The sequence below is a fragment of the Rhopalosiphum maidis genome, chromosome 4, assembly GCF_003676215.2.
Source record: "Rhopalosiphum maidis isolate BTI-1 chromosome 4, ASM367621v3, whole genome shotgun sequence".
NCBI classification, from domain to species: domain Eukaryota; kingdom Metazoa; phylum Arthropoda; class Insecta; order Hemiptera; family Aphididae; genus Rhopalosiphum; species Rhopalosiphum maidis.
Window position 1 is genome coordinate 9049387 of NC_040880.1, and position 18171 is coordinate 9067557.

Sequence of the window (18171 nt, forward strand, 5' to 3'; positions counted from 1 at the left end):
ATAATTTAATCATAGAAAAATTGGCATTATTTATTAATATTTATAATATAATATATTTAATAAAATTTCTGATATCATTACAATTATTAATTATTTTTACATAATTAACCTTAATAATTTATTAAAATTAATAATACCTATAAGTCATATGATGTAACTAAATTTTAGTTAAGCCATGGAGTTTATTTTTATTACTCTAAACTATTACACAGCTGTAGTATACATGTATTACAATAAAGAACCCATCTAGTTTATTTATATCTATATGTACTGTATTTGTATTTTATTTTTATAAATTAAACATAATTAAAAATGTTAATTTTTAATTCATACAAAACATTGTATATTGTATATTGTTGGTTTTCTATTTTTAAATAATACTCTACAAAATATATTGCTGTATCATGTTCATGTTTTTGGTGAAGTATAAAGTTTCTAAATAACCATAAGTTTATTGCCGATCAAAAATTGTGTACTTTGTGTATATTGTAAATTCTATAAAATATTCTATTTCCGAAACAATAAAGTTCTATGAAATAAATACATTGAAATAATATACTTTTGAGTATACGCTGTAGGTCGGGTGAAAATTGGAGAAAGCTTTTAACCATAGATTTATCAGATTTATCAAACTTAAGTAGTGTATTCAGAGTGCAGTTTTACAGGTTATACCCACCGATATTTAGTGATAGTATTAAATGCGTGTACATAATGGGACTGGGAGGCTTTCTGGGTTACGAGGTTTTAAAACTACGTTTTGACTTTTACAATATACTATTAAAGTAATGTTATTTTTTGTATATAAATATTGGTAAATGAAAATATGAGCATAGAAAATAGCAACATAATTTTCAAAAAAATTGTACATAAAAAGTGTGTAAAATAATAATAAGAACAAAACACTAGCGATTTAGTAAGTTTTATAGCCTATAGTATACAACCTTTCATTTTATAAGCGCAATAAATACGTATACACATAGAAGCGATAATATCGATTTATTCGTATTATATATTTATATGTGACATATCATGCATGGACAATTGTAATTTGTTTTTTTTTTAACGTTTAAGCACAGAAATATTAAATTATAGACATGTCGAACAAACGAAATTAATTTTTTTACCGATCGATAGACTTCTTATTCAAACGTGTATTGTTTTGTTTTAGAGTATTATTAAAATATCAGGTATACTTAAGTTATTTATACACTGATTTGATTTAAATTAAAAACTACTTTAATTTCCTACTCTTATTATTGTTTAACATTATTTAATTGTAATTGATGTAATATAAATTTTTTGATTGAAAAATGTACTTGGAACACTTGTTAAAAATAAATGCATAGAAAAAATATTTAATATTATGTTACTCAATTAAAAAAAAATTATATATTTTCTATTTTAAATTTCATATCAACGAAAATAAAAGACATTTTTGATGGTTTTAATTTGTTTATTAATTGATATATGTACCTATTGTTATTGTTTGAGCAGTTTTTATAAAAACCTCTACATAAATAATGCAGAATTTGGTCAACAGCGCTTGTCATATATTGACTGAAGTTTCTAGCAAACAGCAGTCTGTTCAGAAAAACTTTAAGAACCTTTGTAATGGCAAAATAGGTAACGTAGGGACAAGAAAATATTTTAAAGGTAAGGCTGTAAGGGGAAAATTTTCCAAACAAAAGTTTTGTGGTAGTATAAAAAACAACTATCAAAAGAAAATGTTGTTTTAAAAATCTATGCATATTATACTTATAATATTTTTCAAGCATACAGATAGAAATAGGATAGAAGTAGATACAAACATTTCTATTTTAACAAAAATGTAATAGATAAACAGAATATAATTACATGCAAAGGCATCATTATTATATAAAATTATTAAAGTATACTAAGTATATTTAAGTTTTTAAAATAAATTAGTATAAATGTTTTAATCCATCTATAAGTTTTTATTAATTTAAAAGTACTATATTTTTCAGAGAATCGTTGAATTACCAAAATTATCAATAATGTGTATTTATTATAAACCTAAATAAGATGATAAGTTTGTAAAGGGTTTAAAAATAAATAAATAAACAATCAAAAACAATTATTGCATGATAAAAATGTGACCTGAATACAAAATATGCATAGAAAGTTGACAACATATAATTTAAAAACAAAATTTTAGAAATATAAAAAATGTATTGTTTTTATTGTACATCAAATATCATGAAATATATCATAAGTTTGAACAAATCTCAAAGGCACTATTAAGAAATTCGCTGAAGCAAACCAAGATTGTTGTAATTTATTGCTACTATTGATATATTACTAAAATTATTCAAATCGTTTATTTTTATTTTTCGTCAAACCTTTATTTATTGAACAATACTATAAGTATATTGTAGTTTGTATTCAAAACATTTTCTTTATAGATGAATTAATTTTTGAAATGTTTATTCTATACATTATATTATACTTATTATTGGGCAATATTTTGTTTAATTTTTGATTAAAAATAAAGGCTGGATACCATTTTAGATATTTTAATGTTATAATAGGAGTGTTTAATTAATAACAGTGCAATAATACTTTATTTTAATTTTTGTATATTGTCGTCTTTTCTGGTTGAAGGAAACAAGAAATTTTCCAAAAGTTGCATACTAAAAAAAGTTGTATATTTTATTTAAACATTTAATATCATATACTTTATAGAAATATTGTTCAGAATAATTGTTTTACTATTTCCAGACAAGTGTGAAGTATAATAACTACAAAACACTGGAAAAGTCAGACCGGATATCAACCACTCCTATCTCTTCATTTATACATTATTACCTCAGAGTATATGATATTACATTTTAAAACAATGATAAGTCGTCTCTTTAAAAAATAAAATGTACTACACTGTTCTAGAAGTTTAAATCAGCTTCATCTATTGATTGAAGTTCTAATTTAATTAGTACTTCTAAAGAGTTTATTTTTAAATTATTTAATTAGTTTTTCCAATTTAAAAGAAAAGCTATAGAATGTAACAACTATTGAACAATGTTAAAGAAATGCCACCAAGTGTGGTTTTAAATGATCACTGAAGCACTCTAGCTTATAATTATTCCGGATGTATATATTTACATATTTTTAAATTTTACGATGTGTTAATAATTTTGAACACATAATTAATTGATTTTTATAATACGTATTATAGTATAATTTTTGATACTTAGCTTGGATAAATGTTATCTCATAGGTATATTATTAGTTTTGAAAGATAAATTCGTTCAAATTTAATTACACAATCCTTATCGTATAGATAATCACAGCTTTTAATTTGCAAATAATAATTTATAACCGAGAGTAGAACTGAAAATATATCAAAATATTATAAGTTATTTTGTTATTTTATTTATTTTAAGTTGAAGTATAAACATATGGTATTTTTGAGTCATATATTTTCTCACTTGGTGTCAATAAAATAATATTATTTAATGTTACTATAAATAATAATAATAATAATAATAATAATAATATAGTTTTATTAATAACAACAATAATTAATTAAATGCTATTGAGAGCTATTAATACCTGTATTATTTCTATAGTACCATATAGAATAAAAATTAGTTTGTAGTAGTTGTTACATATATATTGAAAATTGAAGCACTAATATTTTCCCGTTTAGATTTCATTTTTTGTTACTCCATTTCATTTTAAAATTAACGAGAACCGGATGTTTTGGAGAACGTATGTTTTAAGCGCAAAAGAATTGATGCATTTTTAATTGGCGGTTTTTCCTCAACTTCTGACCGGAAAGAACTTTTACCACATTCCACTACGAGATGGATCCGAGGGGAGGAGAGATAACGATTTCGAGTAATAATAAAAACAAGAACCCATAGATATACACTGTTAGATACATACATATAGTCTGTATAATATTATACCCCTGAGGCTGTGAGATGGAAAATATGTGGGTAAAACAAAGCGTGTGTATATTTTTGACCGGTAACGGATCTGCTTTTACGGGCCAACGAAACTCCGGCTTACAGTAGGAAAATGGGTGAAATAAATGTGCTTGCATCCTGAATCTATCCGGTTCGGGTGCGGTTTGACACAGGAATAAAGGGAACTTCCCACCTATAAGAAATAAATTGCTCTCTTTGTGTTCATAATAGTCAATGAAAATATTTTTACACAAAATAAACAATATAGGCGCTAGAGCATGAAATTTCACCATGCATTATGCTATTGTGAAATTAATTTTTTTTATTAGTAAGAAATAGCGTGTTACATGTTTGTAACTATTTTCGTTTATATACTAATGGTAGAGAAAAAATAAAATATTTCGATATAATAAAATGTTGTACTATTGCATGATAACTTTAGTAAATGTTTCATATTGATGACATTAATTTATATAATAATACTGTAAACTAATTAAAATTTTAACTTTTTTTAAATTGTTTCTACGTATTTACATATACGATAATTTTATTCACTAAATTTTATGGTAGTGATAAATATATACTTCGGCATAAAATTTACTTGTCTTCCTATTTTGATGCATGGATTCATTATCATATACTTATTGTTAAAAAATGTTCGTACTAATGTTACTAATTACTAATGTTTTTGACGTGTAAAAACTTTCCAAAATATTTTGTTGCCTTGTTGCTATATAAAAATAAACATCAAATTACTATAATTATTTATTAAAAAAATTATAGCTCACTGTCAGTTGCATACGAAGTTAATTTAAGAACATTGTCAAGTCTGACATGATACGAGCGAAATAAATGCAAAAATTGAATAACTAATGATAAAAATTGAACATTGTATGTATACTTTTAACTTAAATAAATTAATATGTATTTTTTTAATATTTTGATTAAATTATCTTACACTATTTTTAAATAAATTTGAATTCATATAAAATATAAAAATATCATTGAGATTATATGTACCTAATATACAATAACATTTTAATTCTTTTTTTTTTTTACTAAAATTTAATAGTGACAATCAATATGCATTAAAATACAATAAACTACAATAATATTATTAATATAATAAACAAAAAATAATAATGATATAATATGAGAAAACTGGAAAGAGTGCTTCCAGTGATAAACCCTAACGTGTTTATGTGAATAATATGATTTAAACTAATAAAACTACTTTTCACTACAATATACAATAATATGATAGCTCTATATAAAATGTAAAAAAACCAAGAATATTATGTAGCTCAGTGATTAAACTATTAAGGATACTTCGATTTTTCGTTATTAGGATTATAATAATATAATATGGCTATACTGTTTCAATGTTCCTGGATTTGTTGAATATATTTATAATCGTTAAACGGGGTTATTGGACTGTATTTTTCAATATACTTTCATAAATTAAACTTTTTTTGTGATTAAAAAAATTGGGTGCTAATTTTATTGTAATAAAAGAGGGCAGATTTTGGAAAAGTATAAAAATAAATATCGTGCAACAGTGTTACAGAGAACTATACCTAATTAAATGAACAGATTTTGTTGTGCACGTTTAATTTTAATCTAATATGATTTGGAAATGTGACGATAAAAACACGGCCTATGATATTTTCTGTTTGAATTTTAAATTTTCATTATGGTAATGTGAAATTAAAGCTCACGAGTATCATATTACCTTACTGCAATTCAATCATATACCTACTCAATAATGAGATGTTTTTATATAAATAAAAAATTAAATTATATGGACAGAATATTATCCAGAATAAGCTTTTCACGGAACATAAAATACTCTCAAACACTAATACCATAGCGTTACGCATTAAATTAAAACACTATTTGAATGAAATAATTCAACAAATTTAGGTAACAAATTAGTTTATATTTTGTGGATGTATTGAATTCTCATAGCAATTTATTATGCGTAGTGTGAATTATGTAAATAACAGTATCGAACCTTTGTTTAAACAATTTCAAAAGAACGGATAATAATTATAACAATATTATGATCAGATATCGTTCCTAATAAAATACTTTAAAATTTTAACTAAAACTAATAATGTGTAGAAATAAAACATTTCATTTATTTTCAACAAATACTGACTGCTGAGGATTTTTAAAAGAAGTATTCATGGTATTTTTATACTTTTTTATACATTTTATAGGAACAATATTATAAATTAATTAATATATAATTTTAATATAAAAATTACCTACTATAGGTTTATAGTTGTAGAACATCAATAATATTATTAATATTTAATAATATTTAATGGTTCTTAACATATACAAATATATTAACAATAACTTTACTTGGAAATATTTTTAAAACAATATCAATGAGCTATGGTTGTAATGTGTGCATTTTTATCATGGTAGTTACAAATTCATGACCAAAGCAATTCAACTATTATTTTCAAAAGTAGTAACCTATAGTTGTTTTGAAGTTTTTTTATATATTATGTTAAAATGTATGTGATTAGTTGTGATTTGTTAAAAATTAGTTTAATATAATGCAATAATGATAGAAAATTTAATTACTAATAGTAGGTAGTATAAATTTATAATAAAATATCCTAAGAAGTTCGATCAGAATCATTTTTTATATGCAATGATTTATCATTGAATTAAAATATAAAACATAAATTACAGTGATTTACTCAATGGCGAAGTAAACATGACACTTTCTGTATAGTAGAGCAACTTACCTGATTTTTAATTAATATGTATTTAAATGAGTCGTCATTATTAAAAATGCGTATTGTTTATATGAATATATTGTATTACGAGTATTTCACATTTATTTTTATTTTTCGAAATGTAAAATTAAATATCTTTTTGTTTTGATACATGATTAAGATTTTGATTATTTTGTAAGCTAATATAATAATAATAGCTAGCCAGTGTTTCTGTGAACAATGAAATAAACCACTCATAAACGAACAAAGCGGTGTTGAGTTACATACTAAAATGTTCTTATCACAAACCCGAAATCAACGATAACACTGTAGGTGCCAGATAGGATTAATTTTGCCTTGTATTTGAACTTTAAAATATAGAAAATTATCATTTCGTGTTAGGTTTTTAAATGAAAAAATAGTGTTTTTTTAGGTTAATGTTTTCAATTATTATCCTAAACAAAATCAGATAAATTCTTTAAAATAGTGTTTATTATACTATTATAGGCAGGTATCTACAATTGTTATCATATTAACGTATAAATAAAATGTACTATTAAACTTTATGTATTATTTATAATGCTTACTAATAACCTTTTAGAAGATTCTTAGACAATAATATAATCAACTATAATGAACAGTGAAAGATTTAAGATTTGAAATAATAGTTTATATGTAATTTAAGCTTATACATTTTACTTATGTTTAAATTACTTTTTGCAATCATTCGTTATTTTATTACTTAATATTTTGTATCGTACTTTAATATTTATACATTAATTGTTAAAAAAAATTGAATATTTATAAGTGCTCGAGAGTATGAATATAATTGTTTTATAACATTCAGTCTTAACATTTCGTATAAATCTATATAGTTTGTTGAAATTCTAATGCAGTCAAGACGTTTATTGAGTAGCATCGAAGTATAAATAATTTATTTAAATTGATTTTTTTAATGCAATGCGTTTATGTTGTCCACATGATTCTTTTCTTATTATTTATTTATTTATTTTAAATCGTTATTTAATTTATTGATTTATGAAATGCAACGGAAACTATTAAATAAAAAAAAATTAAAAGCTTTATGTTAAATAAGTGAATTAATATGATATTATAATATTAACATTTGAGGTTTTTAAACGTAAATTTCAATTATTTTTTTTAATACCTACTGTAGGTTATGGAAATATAATATTATGGTTATAATTTTAACTTTCTACAGTATGTAAGTTTAAGCCATCGATCGAAGCCATGTTTTAAATATTTTAATTATTTTTCTTATTAATTTATATAGTATATTAGGACAATCTATCATCATTTTTTTCAATTAACATATTTGAAGTAAACTTATTTAAACACTTGCACTTTATTTATTCAAAATGTAAATTATATTATAATATCTAGTGTAATTATACAGTTACTAATTAATTTTATAATAATGTTTATTTATTTGTTTTTTGTAATTTACGAATGATAAAAATTATATTAAAATAAATAGTATTGATTAATATGAGATTAAAATTGTATTTAAAATATATTTTTGCTCAGTTTTTGAAATAAAAATATTGAAAAACTGTAACAAATAATATAAATAATAGTAATAATACAAATATTTTCAATAATAAAAATATTATAAATATAAATTATATTTTTACTATTACGTATTTACATATAAAATAAAAATAATAAATTAAATTGGAGAATTGTATTTAATATAGTTAGGCATACTTAAAATAACCAATACATTTTAATGAGGTTTTTCTCTAAGTATAACTGAGAAATTTTTTTTTTTTTTTTTAAATTCAAGTACATGACAAATCGTTAATGTTATATTACGTCAAGACTAAGATACATGTAAGCTTGATTTAAGCAAAAACGATGAGCTATTTATGTAAGATGACAATACGTCTTAGTTTCCTGGACAGCTACAGCTGCTGAATTACTCTGTAGTGCAGTTTTGTGAAACGAAATGTACTGACAATCGGTTTCTCATGGAAATACTGTGAGTAAATTTTGATAAATAATACCCGGGGTTTTTGAAAGACCAAAGTAATTTATATTCTTATCATTATTTAAAACGATTTTTCATTGCTGTTGGTATTGAAGTGTACTGGTAGTATTACACGTGGTATGTGAATCATTAATTACTCTGTACTTTTAATTAAATATTCCGTATTTCACATAGCTATAAATAAAGGAAAATAAACTTAATCTATAATAATTTCTAGTGTTTAAAAATGATACGTTTGTAGGTATTGTTAATTAATCGAAGTTTCATGCATTCATATATAATTGCATTACTATGATTAAAATAATTTTAATCTTTCAAACGATTAGAATTTAAAGTATGTGTCTATATTATAACAAATAAATAAACTAAAGTCGTACGTAATGAATAGATTAATGTTAATAGTTAAGGGTCTAAAATATATTTTTATAAGTCACGTGAACTAAGGTAATTTTTTTTTAATTTAATAGTTTGAAAAAAAAAGAATCAAATCGAAATTTTGAAAAATAGTTATTATTAGTTTAAAAAATATATGTTTGTTACAAACGTTATTTATTTATGCCACAAATAAATTGTGCTTTACCTTAATTAATTTATACCTTAAAAATATAATAGGAATTTAAATATTTTTATGTTTTATACTTATATTATACTAGCTGTCTCCGTGCACTTGGTCGCCCGTATAAAATGCACCCGCGTTAAGTTTCGTTGCCTATAATGCTAACATTTAGCATAAGGATAAAAACTATTTTTGGTTTTCTGATTTGGTGTATAGATGATATTTCTGACACATAAATTTTACATAAGTGTCCCGACTAGAGTGGCATTTTTCAATCGATTAACCAATTATGTATTATTTGTTCAAAATAATCTTTTATTCGAAAATAATCGATTAAATAATCACCCAGTCTTAAATATAATAAAGAGGTAATAATTTGATGTCATTAATCGGGATAAAAACTATCATATCTTATGACCGAGATAAAATTACACATATTGATCATAATTTCATAATAATCGGTTGAGTAGTTTCGGAATGCATCGAGAACATGTATATGTATTTTTATAGGTATAAAATTTATACAATATACACGTTTATTTTAATTAGTAAATAACACAGAGAAACCTTCTCTGTGATATAATCTTTCGTTTAAAAAAAAAAAATCAAGAAGATCTCGTAAGTAGTTCCAGAGTTTACCCTGTACAAAGATTTTAATTTCACATTTATATAGTTAAATTCACAATATAATTAATATAATATTATTAGTTGGATTGAGTAATTTTAATTTATTTGAATTATTTTCAACAATATTCAACCATATTATACACTTATAGATTTATTCATATTTTATATTAGATATATTATTTTATAAGTTGAAACTAATTTAAATTGTTATAATTGATTTTGTTATATATTAGAATGTAAAATAATATCCAAAATATACATTATTTACTTAATTATTTTTGAGAAATATTGACTATAATTGACAATTGAATAATATGCTATACTTTATAACCTTATAGGTAATAAAAAAAATTGTAATTTATTGAAAAAAATATTAATTACTTTTATAATACACTTAATTTCATTGTTAGAATAATATTATTATTATAGAATTTTAAGTTTACTATGCACGAGTGCCACGAGTATGCATATTTTAATTAGTCAATTTTGTGTATAATTTGTATGGCTTCTATCTTATAATCTCATAAGTGCAATTCTATGAGATTTTATGGGAAAAGTGTTAAAGTCTTTAGAAACTGATCCTCGCGTGACACATATGATACTATGTTTTCAAAGATTCATTAACCAGACTCCAAAATAGCTTTTTCGTACTACTGACAACAAATTTAAGGAATAGTATAAAAATTCCTGTGGAATATACTTGTTATGTTCAGAAGATATAAATGGATTTATCTATTTCCTTAATATCTCAGTCGTTAAAAACAGTTGCATTTCAAAAAACCAAAATTATAATATAAAAACCAAAAAAAGAAGAGATTTGTGACAAATTGGATACTTAAAAGTAGAGCTAAACTTTTATTATCGTTAACCATATACGAGGAAATGATAGTACAGTGTAAATTCGGAAAAAATAAATAATTTTTTAACCACCATTTAATAGTTATAACAATAAGAATAGGCAATATAAAAAGGTTTCTAATATGTTTGTACTAAAAAAATTAAGACATTAATAGAAAAAATAACAATATTTAATAATTGTAAATAAAAAATAAAACATATTTATGTAACATTACGTTATATTTAATAATTAAGGTGACATTTTTTTATTACTTGAATCATAAAAAATAATTCTCTACTGGAATCGTAATTGTTTTCTAGCAGTAAAAATGTAGTTTTTGAACCTTATATTATCGTCAATCGAACGTCTAACATACCATAATAATAATGTCCCCATAGGAATGAATACTTACTACATAACATAGTAAGGTAATTAATTGTGAAATATCTATGGATTCAAGTCTTTACAAAAATAATAAAAAAAATATTAATTTTTAAATGTATAAGTCAAATACTGAGGTTTTTAATATTGAAAACAAATTTAAATTTAACAAAAATAATACCATAATAATACTATAATAATTTAGATAATTTTTAAGAACTATATTATATAATATATATGGTATGTATATAATATAATATATGAATTTAAATAATGTGTTAAACATAAATTATTATTTTTTTTTTGTATTAAATTGAATTTAAATAAAATACAATAGTTTCTTGTAAGAAATATTATTGTTATAAACTTACTTCAATAACTTTAAAACTTCAGGTAAAATGTTGCTTTAGCAATCTGCTAACTGTTTTATAAATCAAGATTTATTTTGTGAAGCTCATTATTTGTAAAGAAAATCCAAAGTGAAAATATCTTTAAATATATATTTACAATAAATAATAAGGTTGGCTCTTGTTAAAACATACTGTTGGAAAGTTTTTATTATTTATTATGGTATATTTTAAAAAAATTCTTGAAAGTGTTGTTTAAAATGTACTAAGTATCTTATTTTATATCGAAAGCAATAAACTTGATGTCATTTTCTACTTTTCGATAGTTCGAAATACACTAAAAGTAACGCAACGATATAATGCAACTACTAGGTGAAATAATGTAACTTTCCAATTTTTTGTTTGCAAACTCCCATTACAATACTATTCCAATTTTACAATATAGTAAACTAGAAATTGTTCATCATAAATTAATTAAAAAATTGAATTACTGAAATCATATAACATGAGCGGGACTTGGTAGAAAAAAAAATCTTCTGTTAAAATCCAGACGTAAATCTCATCACCCTTATTCAAAAAAGCACTTATAATTTAGTCTAAAAATAAATTTGTACTAAATAAAACCTTTCAAAGCCAATTATTGTCTTGAGGCGTCTAAGTTCTACAAAGAAATCGATTACTAATGAAATACAAACTTTTCAATAAATATTATATTAGTATGGTTAAAAATGTGCCATTTTTTTATATCTCAAATTAATCTCTTCACTCCGACTTCAATATTCAAACAGTCTCAAGAGTAACGGCATTTACAAACAAACTCTTGAAAAATCTGTTCCAACTTCGAAAACCATTCTTAATCGCTGAATAACATTGTCTTTGCTCTTGACTCCAAAAATATCTCTGGATTCTCTCGAGGTTTAAAATAAATCGGAGTAGAAGTGTATTAACTTAAAAAATAATAATTGAAAAAATATTTATATAAATAACGTCAAAAGTATAACTGGTGGGTAATTCCTTAAATATATTTTTTTTCGTAGATATATATAACTTATTATGATCACATACTATGCTTATTGTAAATACATTTTATAAATGATATACATCTTATAAACGAAAAAAAAAATGTTATAAATAATGCACTTAATGTTGAAATAACACTAGTTATTTTAATTTGTATTGATTCATCATCTCTGATAATTAATTAAGCACATACTATATTAATACAATGCATTTATAAGACATAAGAGACCATATATTTTTGGATATATTATAAATTAATAAATTTATATCATCTTATGGCGTTATAAAATTGTTAAATTTTCGAGTTATAAATACTTTAAATTTTATATTTACACAAAATGTCAATCATTTAAGAAAACATAAATAGGTAATTAAAATATTCAACTAAATGTTTATACATTTGGGTAATTCATTAAAACAATAATTACATTTTATTTTTTAAATAAAAATAGTTTTATAGGATATTTGTTTTTAATGGTGCAGTTTAATATTTGAATGTTTGAATGATGTAAGCACTTTAAAGGAAAATATCTTGTTTTCTTATTTTAAAATGTCTATATATTACCTTGCAAAATCTTATAAATAATAAAACTATTTTTATTCTACACGTGTAATACATATATAATGTTACATTATTTTTTAAATTGTTATATTATACTTAGAAAAAAATAAAACTGACACTAGTTCGTGATAAAAATGAAGATTTTTTTATGTATATTTACGATAAAAAAAAGTAACAAAGAAAGCCGTTTAGATAAATTCTACAGTATTTTACTTATGGTTATATAATATTAGAATTATTTATGTGTATGTGTATATATATATATATATATATTTAAACCATAATATATTATATTAAACGTCATTATTTTATTCTGAAAAAATCTTTAATTTAGCATATATTTTTTAGTTTTTTATGATGTACCTACCTTTTTTTTTTAATGTAATATAGATGACATTAAAATGTACAGACAAGTTATACCTATGATAGCTAGGCTGAATGATTAATATAAATGGATGTTAAAGTGTATGACATGTAAAATGGACTTCGTATTTAGAGAGTACAAAAAGAAGGGTCTAAATTAGCTAAAAAATATTTCGGCAAAAATGTTTATTATTTCAATAATGGTTAGCAGATTTAGAGATATGGAACAGAACCAATTGGATTGGTGGAAAGGATGACAGACAATTTTAAATATGGTAATATTGATTGAACTTATCTAATATTTATTTGTATTTACATTTTTTTTTTCCAATAGGCACCTGGGTGTTTATTGTGATAGGTCTTGTAACATTGATATGTTGTGGTCATATCCACAAATATAAACTGTGCATACTATTATTGCATGTTATCAATATTTAATTATATTTTTATATTTTTATGTGTTTTCTACAGTAATTTATTTACTGTAGCTTTATTTTATTTATTTTTTTTTTTTTTGCTTACATATTGACAGTATAACAACTAAAAAGACAAAATGCCTCAAATAACACGTTATTACAAACGGAATTATAGTTTCGTTGAAGAATGTCCCATATTGATCTCCGTCAGGAACTAAACATTTTTTCTTCTCCTCTATTGTTACTGAACGATCGAACAGTAAAATATATTACCTATGTTTACGATCGAGATATCCTGTCACTACTCTAATCGTGTCGTAAGGTGGTAATGCCTAACTTATTTATAGTGACAGCGTTGTGATGAATGTTATGCTCGTGGAATCTTAACCAATCGATCTACCTAAGCCGACCTATCTTATTGATGATGACATCTAGTTAATTGCACACGATTTAGCATTAATAATGAATTCGGGATTAGAAATATTTTTCTTAATTTTCCATTGTTGTTTTCTTTTTAAAAAAAATACGATGCTTAAACAAATTATTGTATATGAAATTTGTTTGATATCTAATTATTAATTAAGTGTTCTAAACACCTATAGAAGATCATTAATATATTTGTTTATTAACATTTAATTTGAAATCAGAAATAGAACACTCGAAAACATAACTCGTTAATTAATCAATATTTAATTACGCATAGCTGCGTAATAATATGCTGTGTAATGTACTATATTCCAATCAAATACAATATTATGTACCTACCTACGAATATTGTATGGTTATACAAAAATAACGTATACGAAAATTACAATAAATTAATGTTTTGTATAATATTAATAATTTATTAGATTTTTTTTTTTTGTAATTTTTAAATATTTTTTTAATATACAATCTACACATTAATAAATAAACATCTAATAAAGACAAGTGTCTATGTATTTTTGAATACACATGTTGAATATAGTGTATAATATAAATTATTATAATACATTAATATCTATAAAAGAAAAAAATATGTGTGCATACTATGCGAGTTAAATTAAATTAAATTCTGCGATTAAATGTAGGTAGGTATACAATTTATTTATATCATTGTGGTATTAGCTGTTTAAGAATAAAAAAAATATTAGGAAACTCGCTCATTTAAAATGGTTAAAAATAAATTGTATTAATGGGAAAGAATTTAATTGATTTTATAGTATAATCTATGAAATATCGATGAAAAGCCACACGGTATAGTAGGTTATGAGTGTTCCTACCTCGTCACTCAGCATTAACAATAAATCTCAGGAAATAAAAAAACCTAAATGGAGCTTATTTTTTCAGTCTCTATTCTAAGGGTAATTTATTTTGTATTAATTGTATTATTAATAATAATTATTTTACAACAAGATAACAAATTACACGTAATGTTATATTTGACTTTGAGGATTAATTTATTAGAACTGACAATATAAATAATATTGTAGTAAGTTGTAGATACAAAATTACACCAATATTATAACAGTCGTTCACAACTCATTATACTCTTATTTCTTTTTCATATAATATTCCATAATAGTACTACAATGACAATTTTTTTTTTCTCGTTCCTCTACCACTGTTGTCCTTTTATCATTCTCGTAGTGTAAGTTATAAGTATAACTTGTATACACAAAACGGATATGTTAAACTATTTCATTTAGTTTAATTAAAATTAAATTAAAAAAGAAAAAACGACGACACGTATGCGCAATGCTTTATCTTGGGTTCGCTCGACGACTCTGATAAACTATGAAAAAAGTAAAATAAATTAAAAATAACAATATTGATAAATATGCAAATTATTCAAATGAACAATAACATTTAAAAAAAAATCAACATCTAATCGGAAACTCGTATAACTGCAAATAAATTCTACTTATATTGTCTGGATACAAATGAAACCACCACAATATCTGGCTGGACCATACAGTACACAAATAAACATTATCTTTCCAGATCTTCTAACATATTATCTAATCCGATATCTTCTAGTACATACAAAATCAAAAAAAATAAAAGCTCGAGTTGCTTATCAAATGTAAACCTATTGTAAATATGCCAAATTATGACTATCTTACAGATAAGGACGATGAAATTTTTAAACGTCCTCCTCTTATTTTTAATTAAAGGTATGGAAGATTTTTTCACCATATGAAGAAATTAGTGTTTAGCCCCTCCCAAACTTCTGGCTAGATTATTTAAAATCATGTGTCTCAGACTTAAATATAAATGATATTCCTATCATTGGTGGCGATTTCAATGAAAAGCATCACTCCTGAGGCTGCCGTGTAAACAATTATCGTAGTTCAGTTTTTTGTTTCAAAAAATTCAACTAATATGTTTACATAAATAAAATAAAACTAAACGTGAATAGCATTAGCAACAGAAATAAGCAGAATGCACTAAAAATTGCTTTATTCCAAAACCCAAATAAAAATAGTACTCTAAAACTGTGTAAAAACTAGTGAAGTCGAAGTATTGAGAATTTGATTTAAGTTATTAGAAAGAATATGAAAGTGTAAATAAATGGCATTCACAAATAAGTTTTTTTCTAACTTGTTCTTAAAAGTTTACAGTGCCCAAAATTGAACGAAAACACTTTAAAAAACTATTTGAACTGTTCATATTTTATTCTGCGAACCGTATGCATCTATTATTCACGAAGTTCAACACATGGCGTTAAAATATATTTCTAGTTCTGTATTTTAAATGGTATGATTTGTTTAGTTAAAAATATATCTATAATAAATATAGGTAATTTTTTAGGTATATCATACTTCATAGCTTTAAAATGAATAACTCAAAAATATTTTTTTTTTATGTATTTTCCGATGTTCAATTCTTTTTGAACTATTTGTAATATTTTTTAATGAATTAATTATTTTTTGTGTTTAAAACAATTTGAATAATAAAATTAATAGATTTCACAATTATGTTATCCGTTGTATTTGTTTAGTTCTAATTTAGTCTTTAATTTGATCCGAGTTATCAACTACTATTTTGGCCCTCTTTATCCCTAAAATAAGTGTAGTAGTTTGTATTATATTACACGGTTTCCCATTCATCAATAGCCGATGAGCTGCAACTTGATTCGTTGTTATATTATTATATTAATAAAGGTCTACTACTGTGCTTTTGGGTTTTCATCGATTTTCCTAACGAGCTTTCGTGATTTATGGCTTCATAGTCACATTTAAGTATAGTCTTTTCATCAAACTTTTTCAATACAATTGTCTTACATATTAATTATTTATAAAATATTAATATTTTTATTTAACGAGTTATGCAACTTAATTTAACTTTTTTGTATTATATAAAATTATAAGAAAAGACTAGTTTCTTCTTGAAAAGTTATTATAAATCATTATTTATTTCATACATAAATGCATTGTAAAAAGTATAGGTACTTTGTATTTAATTTTTATATTTTTAACCGGATATTTATTGTTGCTGTGTCCTGCGGTGAGAATATTTATAAGTCAATTTTAAAACATTATGTTCTAACTAAAATAACTAGAACTAATATTATCATAGTTTAATTTTTACCAGATTTTTACGGGTTATATCTTATATATATTTCAGAACCCAGTAGAGAATCATAGTATAATATTATTTCACTGTAAATTTCTATCTTAAATACATATTTTTGTTAACTTTTGAAATCATCAATTAGATTAACTATAATAAATCTTTCCATTTAGAAACTTGTAGATTTAAAAAATATTTATGTTTGTTACGTGTCATATTTTATGCCTATTCATAAATAACTAGTTATGATTATAATTTAAAGATAAAAGTATTTGGAACAACTATAAAACTAATATTTATAAAAACACATTTTATTTTATTGTTTTTTGTTTCTTTTAATTGTTTATTCAATATTCTATTGAAATACATATTTCTAGAAATAATAATTGTTAATCAAAATATTATTTAGGCTTACTAAAAATCAAGTTGTTATTCGTTAACTTGTAAAAAAAACAATAACGTTTTCATTGATATTAGATGATTATTTGTATCATTGATTAATTATTATGTATACGTATATAATTTATAGGATAAAACTATATATATATTTAGGTATGTATTATAGTAGTTTAATATTAAACTAACAACTAAAATGATAACTAATAACTAAACAAAAAATTTCGATAAACCGTTAATTGGATACATAGTAATTGGATATTATAATTTAAGTCTAATAACTCTTCGTTAGTTTATAATTCTTAATATTTACTAGTAACAACTTAAAATTATTGAATCATGACAATATATGACACTTTTTTATAGGTAATCCTTATAAAACGTATAATTAATTTTTAAAATTAAATAATTAACGAAATTTGAATAGAAGTCAAG

General features: G+C 22.9%; 1 protein-coding gene across 5 annotated transcripts in view; it reads right to left on the bottom strand.

The window, feature by feature from the left end:
- The window catches only part of LOC113550088 (small conductance calcium-activated potassium channel protein), a 245212-nt gene that overhangs the window by 48520 nt on the left and 178521 nt on the right, over positions 1 to 18171 (bottom strand). The window lies entirely within an intron of this gene.